The sequence below is a fragment of the Rosa chinensis genome, chromosome 5, assembly GCF_002994745.2.
Source record: "Rosa chinensis cultivar Old Blush chromosome 5, RchiOBHm-V2, whole genome shotgun sequence".
Classification (NCBI taxonomy): Eukaryota; Viridiplantae; Streptophyta; class Magnoliopsida; order Rosales; family Rosaceae; genus Rosa; species Rosa chinensis.
In genome coordinates this window covers 53,357,625-53,365,468 of record NC_037092.1, presented here as the reverse complement: position 1 = coordinate 53,365,468, position 7,844 = coordinate 53,357,625, and the positions used below count along the sequence as shown (strand labels likewise).

General features: G+C 49.5%; 1 long non-coding RNA gene across 1 annotated transcript; it reads left to right on the top strand.

The window, feature by feature from the left end:
• Positions 1-347: 347 nt before the first annotated feature.
• On the top strand, positions 348-1,315 carry LOC112164474. Its single transcript, XR_005799596.1, has 3 exons — positions 348-413; positions 528-634; positions 1,259-1,315. It is a non-coding gene; the product is annotated as an uncharacterized LOC112164474 (long non-coding RNA).
• The last annotated feature ends 6,529 nt before the right edge of the window (positions 1,316-7,844 follow it).

Genomic DNA, 7,844 nt, shown 5'->3' with positions numbered 1-7,844 from the left:
TAAGAGAAAGGAACCTAGTTCAGCTCCTCCCTTCCACGTTGCCAGCATGCATATGGCAACTCCTCCAAGAACATCATCTCAGACCTTCAAAAGGGAGAACCCAGGCCATAAATCGTCATTCACCCTTCTCTTCTCACCTTTCCTCTCGTCCCTGGACACATCAGTCTGTTTGAAAGCCTCGAAACTCCTGATTAGGGACCTCCGATCAAAAAACTTTCTTCACCAAAGTTGTTCTTCTATGTCTCCTCTATGTAGCATAAAAATTTCAGCTCCATTGGAGTCGATTTGAGTCCTATACACCCCTCGAAGCCGAAGCTGTTCTGAAACAAGCCTGTTCCGGATTTCTGCTTGAATTCCCTCTCTTGCTCCATCCGAATCCCTCACATCTTACTTGAGACTGATACAAACACTTGGTAAGATTCTGGAACCATCAAGTTCCCCTTTCTTTCTTCAATTTTTAGGCTCCATACGTTCAAAACAAAAATTCCACATATTGAGAAGTTTCTGTTGCACTTTGCATGTTCAAGATTGAGCGAACTTCTTGGCCTGCGGCTGGACTCGATCCAATCAGCTCCCTCAGCTCTCTTTCCTGTTGAAATCCTCAAGAGAAACTCACCTTTTTGATTAGTCTTTGGTGAGTATCATGTTTTCCATAAAACTCTATATTTTTGGTTGTTATTACGAATCCTTGAAGATTATGAACTTGTCACTGCTATTGTTGGTATCTTGCTGCCTTAATTTTGATTTGTCATCCATTCTAATGTCTAGGGATTCTGCTAGGTCATGGCTACACCTTGAGTATTAGAATCATATTTGGTTCAAAGGTTATTTGTTGTTTGTAGCTGTCCAAATATCATGTTTCAATGCATTATGTCATCGAGCTACAACACCTGTCCATATAGTATTAGAACGTAACCTGAGCTATAGATCATTAGGAGCATTAGACATGCCTCTTAAGTGTGTTGGATTTGTGCTAGAGCATGGTTATTTTGAACATTGCAATCATGCTTGATCAAAGAGTTTATTTGTGTTATTGTTGTCCAAACACCATGTCTTCAAAACATCATGTTAGTGAGCTACAAGACCTTCCCCTTATAGTATTGAAGGGTGAATGAGACTTTAAGCCTTTAGAAGCCTGGGTGAATGAGACTTTAAGCCTTTAGAAGCTTTAGATACTTTCTATAGGTGTCTTAGAGTCTACTTAACCAGCCATTTTGGGTACCAAACGAGCTTTACACAAAAGAACCAATTTCTGCAGTTTTCAGTTTCCAGTATAATCTGACCCAGCTGCATTCCTTTCAAAACTGGAGCTGAACCGTTGAGAATTTGGGATCAGTTCCTTCTGGAGAAAGATAGTAAACACATATATGAATATTTCAGAATTTGAATCACCCCAAAATCATTTTTTTAGAATTAGTTAGGCAATTTTGAAATAGGTGGACAGAAGCTGTTATTTCTGGAGAAAACCTGCACATTGTTTTACTTTAGCTTCTGAAACCTTTACTCTTCACATGGCTTCACTCAAAATTCTATAACCATTTCATTCTTACTGAGTTGGTTGTTAAACCATCTTCTTTCCAAAATTTTCCAAGAATCACCTCAAGTATTTTGGACACTCTTCCTTGACCCTTAACAGTTCCTACTTAAACTCTGTTTCCAGCTTTTGACAACTTGTGTTCTAAAGGTGTTTTTGCCACTTTTTCCTGAAAAACCAACTCTCCCTTAGAGCCCTAATAGTCTGGTTATTAGTTAGTAATTAGGTTAAAGGAAAGGTTTTCTTCGGAGAGTAATGTGAGTGAATAGCTAGCCTAGTTTATCGTGATTAATGTCACTTATTTGGTATCTTGGTAGGATCTTGTGAAGTGGTGGTTGCTACAAGGTTTCATTGAGGCGATTGTAATTACGTGGTGACGATCACGTGGAAGCGCAAACCGGTTTTTATCTATTACTTTTTTTCAAAACGATAACTCTTGTTTTTAAACTTAGATATGGGGGGGGGGGGGAAGCATGGACGCCCATCCAGCTAAACAAGGACGTAATTAAGACAAAGGCGCCTCCAAGTTTGGTATAACGTCACAGGTTCGATTCGCTACACCCAAACATAGAGAACAATAATATCGAGGTATAAATATAAGTCTCCCAAATCACAGCACTCTGCACCAAAATTGAAAAAGGAAACCCTAAAGTTTCACTTTCCCGGTTATTCAAATTTTCCCTCTTCAAGTTTCAGCTTCCCACCATGGAATCTCACCAAATTCACTTTAGAATTCACCCCGTTCATTTACTCAAACCCAGGTATCTTCTCTTTGAGCAGAAAAAAAAAAGCCGAGTTTTATCGATGTGCTCTGCTGCTCAATCACCCATCGCGCATCATTGACTTCGATCTATAGCTTTTCTTCCTTGCATAGTCTTCTTCTGCTATTCTCAAGTGCTTATGGAAGATAGGCTGTCTCTGATTCGATAAGCTCATATAGTTCTCTACTCTAAATGTACCAACTTCTCTCTCCATTTTTTTCCCTCAAATAATTTCTTCGAGTGAGTTTGTTGGATGTTTATTTTTGGGATTGTTAATGCTCAAGTCCGGCGGTAGCCGATTCTTGGCTTAACGCGGGTCCGGTGGGCGGACCACTACTCCGAGGATTAGATGACTTCCGCTTGTTGCAACACGAGAGACAGGGCGTCAGAGGGAAACCGCGTTGGGCGGTCTTCACTTCTCCGACGCCTAAGTCAGTCACTGTATGGGCAGCATAGCAATAAATGAGTAGTAAATGCGTAATTAATGAGGAGAGAGGAAAGAACCTTTTATAGGTGAGGAGAAGGTTGATCTTCTTCTTGTTTTCGATGTGGGACTGATGTGCTTCAATTCCCAGCGTCTGGAGCTTCTGATGCTAACTTGGCGCGGCCCGTGGCGGCGCTTTAGTTGTGACCTAGGGGAGATCCCGAGCTCGGGCGGTAGCTCGCCTGGCTGTGTCTCCACAAGTCACCCACTTGGTGAGATTCATTACCTCTGGCGGTACAATGAGCGTGGCTCATTATAGCTAATTATGCTTGCAAATGTACAAGTATGTAAGAGTCCCCCAAGTCCCCAGTCAAGGAGGGCAATCTTGGTTGGGGAGTTGATCGGCGGTGTGAAGCGTTTTCTCTGCTTAGACTTGCAAAAAGCATAATTAGCGTCAGTGCGTTGTCAGCCATGGACTTACTGAGCGAACGCTTTTTACCCTTTCGGGTGGGCCCCTGCTAGGCCCGCTAGGGAGTCCCCCACTCCCTAGCCAAGACGGACCTCCGGATGGTCGGCAAATTGTTTGTTGAGGGGAAGCTGCGCGGAGCAGAGGGTGTTGGATAGCGAGCCCAATCTTAGTACCCAAGTGACGGGGGTCAACGTACCTGATCAGGGTCGTCGTAGACTGTTGACAAGTCCCCGTGTCCCGTAGGGATGGTCTGATCGTAACACCGCGTGGCGGTCGTTGTCAGAGTGAGGCGTAGCCTCGGGATTCGCCGCTGGCGGATACCCCCTGCTAGTTGTAGCAGGAAACAGCGTCGCGTAGACGTGTTTTGTGGTAGCTATTGAGTGGAGTTGCGCTCAGCAAAGCACGGGGTTTGCAAGCGGAGGGAGCTCTGTCGGCAGAGGCTGCCTGTTGCAAGTTGATGAGTGGAAGTTCCGCTTAACGGGGATTCACTCAGCGGAGACTTCGACAGTCGTAGGGTGTTAAAGGAGAATTCCCGCTGGCCGGGTTTCGCCCAGCGGACCCCATCAATTGGAAAGTGACAAGTGAGAAGTTCCGCTAGCGGGGTTTCGCTCAGCGGACTTCGATACTTGGAAAGTGCCAAGTGAGAAGTTCCGCTAGGGGAGTTTCGCTCAGCGGACTTCGATACTTGGAAAGTGCCAAGTGAGAAGTTCTGCTAGCGGAGTTTCGCTCAGCGGACTTCGATACTTGGAAAGTGACAAGTGAGAAGTTCCGCTAGCGGGGACTTTGACACTTGCACGGTGATAAGTGGGAAGTTCCGTTAGCGAGGTTTCGCTCAGCGGATATTGCTGACGATTGGCCCCTTATTCCCGAAAGTAGAGGCTTCCACTAGACGCTTTGTCTGATGGTGGTTGACACATGGCGAACGCCTAGAGGGTTAGAGTGCGGAGGCGTGTTTCCTCCGCCTAGCCGTCTCCCTGCCATTAATGCTAAGTAATGATGGATTTTGTAACCGAGGCGTCGCCTCGGTTAATCCGGAGAGTAACTGGAGTTGTGGGACACGTGGACGGCTGATATTTGATGTCGTTTTTCAGCGGACTGCGTTGAACTGTTTGACGTTGACATAAAAGGGGGGGGAAGTTGGCTGATTTTGACACTGCTCTAAACTTTGAACTATACTCGTCGTCTTCAAGCTCTCTGCGTCTGTGATCAGAGAAGAAAGCTGAAGCGATATTGCTGAGTCATCATACATGGAGAAACCGACGAACTTCGGCCTCGAAGACAAGTGTGCTCAAACTCCTACGAGAGACTCCATCGTTGAGGTTGGTACTCTGATCTGTATCCCTGTTTCATTGAATGTCTGTCATGGCGAGTTTCTGGGTTTTGGGTATTTCTGTGATGTTGTTCGTTGATGTGCTGTGAGGGTATGAGAGTGGGTTTGGGGATGGGTTGCTGTGTTTGACAGAGTTGGGGCTTTTAGGGGTTTGCTAGATGGTCGAATCTGGGTTTGAGTGCTTGTTCTTGTTTTGGTATTTTATGGGTAACTGTTCTTGATGTTCTTGGGTACTAACTGATATAGGTATAAGTTAGATCTTGTGTGAGCTAACTGATTTGGGTTTTACGGTTTTGGGATGACCGACGTCATAGAGATTTCGAGCAGTGAGGATTCCGGATCTGAAGTGTCGTTCAGCGCGGCGGATAGAAATTTTATTGACTCGTTGCGTCCGTCTGCCCGTGCAGGAACCTCACTGTCAGAACCGCTAGAGGTTGAGCCGCTACAGACCATACCGTGGGACGTAGTTATGGGTCGTGCACCGCGTCCAGAGAGTTCTAGGGCTGGGGAGGCTGCCGTTGCCCATACTATGCACGAAGAGCGCTTAGAAAGCAATAGCGCAGCCAGCGGTTCCGCTGGGGGGGGGGGGAGGTGTAGCGGGAGAGGATACCGAGTCGGCGTGGGTGTTTGAGGACGGCACCCCTGTTGATGAGGCGGGAGGTAGGATGACTGCTGTTGCCGGCAACCGGCTGAAGCGGGTGTTTCGGTTGCCCGACGTGGTGAAGCTGCGTCCGCCGACGGTGGAGGAGAAGGCCTCGATCCTGCCAGCAGGCCACGCCGTTGTGCACAAGGCTATATTCTGTGAGGGAGTGACCTTCCCACTGTTGCCAAACCTTCAGATCTTGGTGTGCGAGTTTGGCATTGCCTTTGGGCAGGTCTGCCCCAATATGTGGTGGTTGCTGCTGGCGATGAACTCGCTATGGCGGTTGTCAGGTTGCGAGGGACCGACTGTGGCGGAGGTGCTGCACTTCTACGAATTGGTGTACATTAAACGCCAAGGTTGCAGAGGGCAGGTAAACCTGAGTCGCCGTCAAGGCGCGCCCAAGTTGATCGAGAACTTGAGGGATTCCATGTCCTACTGGCGGGGTACCTTCTGCGTTGCCACGACGGGGTAGGAGTACTAGGCGGGGTCCAACGACGGGGAGCCGACGTTTAGAATTAAGTCGGAGTTTCAGCCCATCCGAGGTCGTTTGTCGGTCTCCGCCGAACATGTTTGGCGGGGCCTTTTCCTTTTTTTTTTTTTTTTACTGCCTTGTACTCTTGCACTGATAATGACCTTTTTGTGCAGCGGGGTTACGGTACAACCTGACTCGTGAGGAAGAGTGCCGCGTGGCTCGCATCAGAGGTTGCTGGCGGAATTGTAACTTGCTGGACTTTCGTCTCCTTACAGGCTGGGAGTTGTTGGTGGATCAGCAACTAACTCGTGCCGTTGGTAAGTACCCTCCGTTATACCACACCCTTGGTGAGATTGTGTCATGCTGATTGGTTTGTTGCTTTTTTTTTTTTTAGAAACTCCGCCGGAGCCGTGACGCCTTCACGAAAGCCATGGACCGCGCTGAAATTAACAACTTCCTAGAATCCATGTACTCGTCTAGGCTGGTGGCTCAGAAGACGGTGGTGAACCCGGAGACGCTGGCGCTGAGCCCGTCTGAGGTTCCGGTGGTGTTGCCAATGCTGCACCACTCTCATCTTGGTGGTGATGGGCTGCCTGCTGTTCAGGTGGGGACAGGCGTGGCGAGCGAGGCGGCGCCGAGGAAAGAGAGAGCGTCGGCGACAGGACAAGGGTTGCAGAAGAAAGTAGTGCTCCTAACGGAGGGTGTCACCATAGCGGGGTTGGAGCTGCCTACGGGGGTTCGAGGCCTGCCGTTGCTAGAAGCACGCAGGCGCTTCAGCAGAAACCCCGTCAACCCGACTCGGGAGGGGAAGAGGAGGAAGTGGAGATAACTGGGGCCCGTGAGCAGCCTAAGAAGTCAAGGCAGGCTCTGCCCGAGGCTCCAGCTGACGTGGCGAAAGCGGCTGGTACGAGCGCCCTGGACTCATTCGCCGCCTATGCCGAGTTCCTGAATGACGGTGAATGGGAGTTCCTGTATCACCTCTGCGAGCGGTTGGGGTTCGGCGGCCTGGAGGGGATTGTACGGTCGACCGCCGTCAACGAATCGCCCTTCAGCACAGCCTTTGGGCACGTCGCCGTTGGGCTACATGAGATGTTCCAGGCGGCGTCAAAACTGCCCCTAATTGAGCGGGAGCTTAGGGAGGTGGTGGCGGGCCTACAGAGGGACTTGGGGAAGGCCTAGGAAAGGTTGGCTGATGTCGAGCGATGCTTGACAAAGGCCGACTGCGATGCGGCAGACGCCCGTGGTAAGTTGTCCGTTGCCATTGAGCGGCACTTGGAGCGGAACGAATAGTTCTCCAAGTTGGAGCAAGACATGTCCCTGCTGTGGGATAGGGTGGCCGCTAAGGATAAGAAGGTTGAGATCTTTCAGCTGGAGTCCGCAGCCAGACAGGCCGAGGTTAAGCGGCTAGAGGGTGAAGTTGCTCGCCTGGAGGCTGAGTAGAGCCGTGCTGCGGCAGCCGCTGTTGAGTCATACAAGCAGTCGGCGGAGTACAAGAAGGCGCTGACTGAAGCAGCGAAGGCCGGTGCCTTAGCTAATGTGGAAATGCTGCAGCAGAAAGGCGCCATCGACTGGGCGAAAGCGTCGATGCCGGTCGTGCAGCCATCGAAGGAAGCTCTGCCGACAACAAGTACCGCCCCTGGTCAGGTTGAAGGAGCCTGCTCGGGTAGCGGGGAGAGTGGCGGACTCCCGGAGGGAAACTCTCAGCGGACGCCTACCCAGTCCTAGGTGTCTCGTGCTGGGTTCTTGGCGGCCCACACCCGGGCGGATGGCACGATAGAGACCCCAAGTCCCACAGCCCGAGGGTCTGACCAGACGAGCCGTTCACATCCGCCGCGGGCCGCCAGTGGAGATGCTGAAGGTAGCAGAGCCGATCTCGCCAACCCCGCCAACCCCTGAAAATAGGAGTAGGAAAGTTTTTGTAGCCACTGAGGCATAAATAGTTGATGTAATTGACTTGGGATATAAATGAAATTTCAGAACCTAAGCTCCTATACTTTGTTTTTTTGTGTGTGTTTGTGATGATGTGTGTACCGCTAGAGGTCTTGACAATTTTGTTTTTGGCCATGAATGAAACATTAAAGGAATTAAAATTGGTCCAAGTGCACAATGTAGCGGACGTAGTCCACTGACTGGCGTTGCCAGTTGACCCCAGTGCTAGACTTGGTAACAATGGTTTGAATAATTCCTCGTTTCATTGATAGCTGTCTGAAC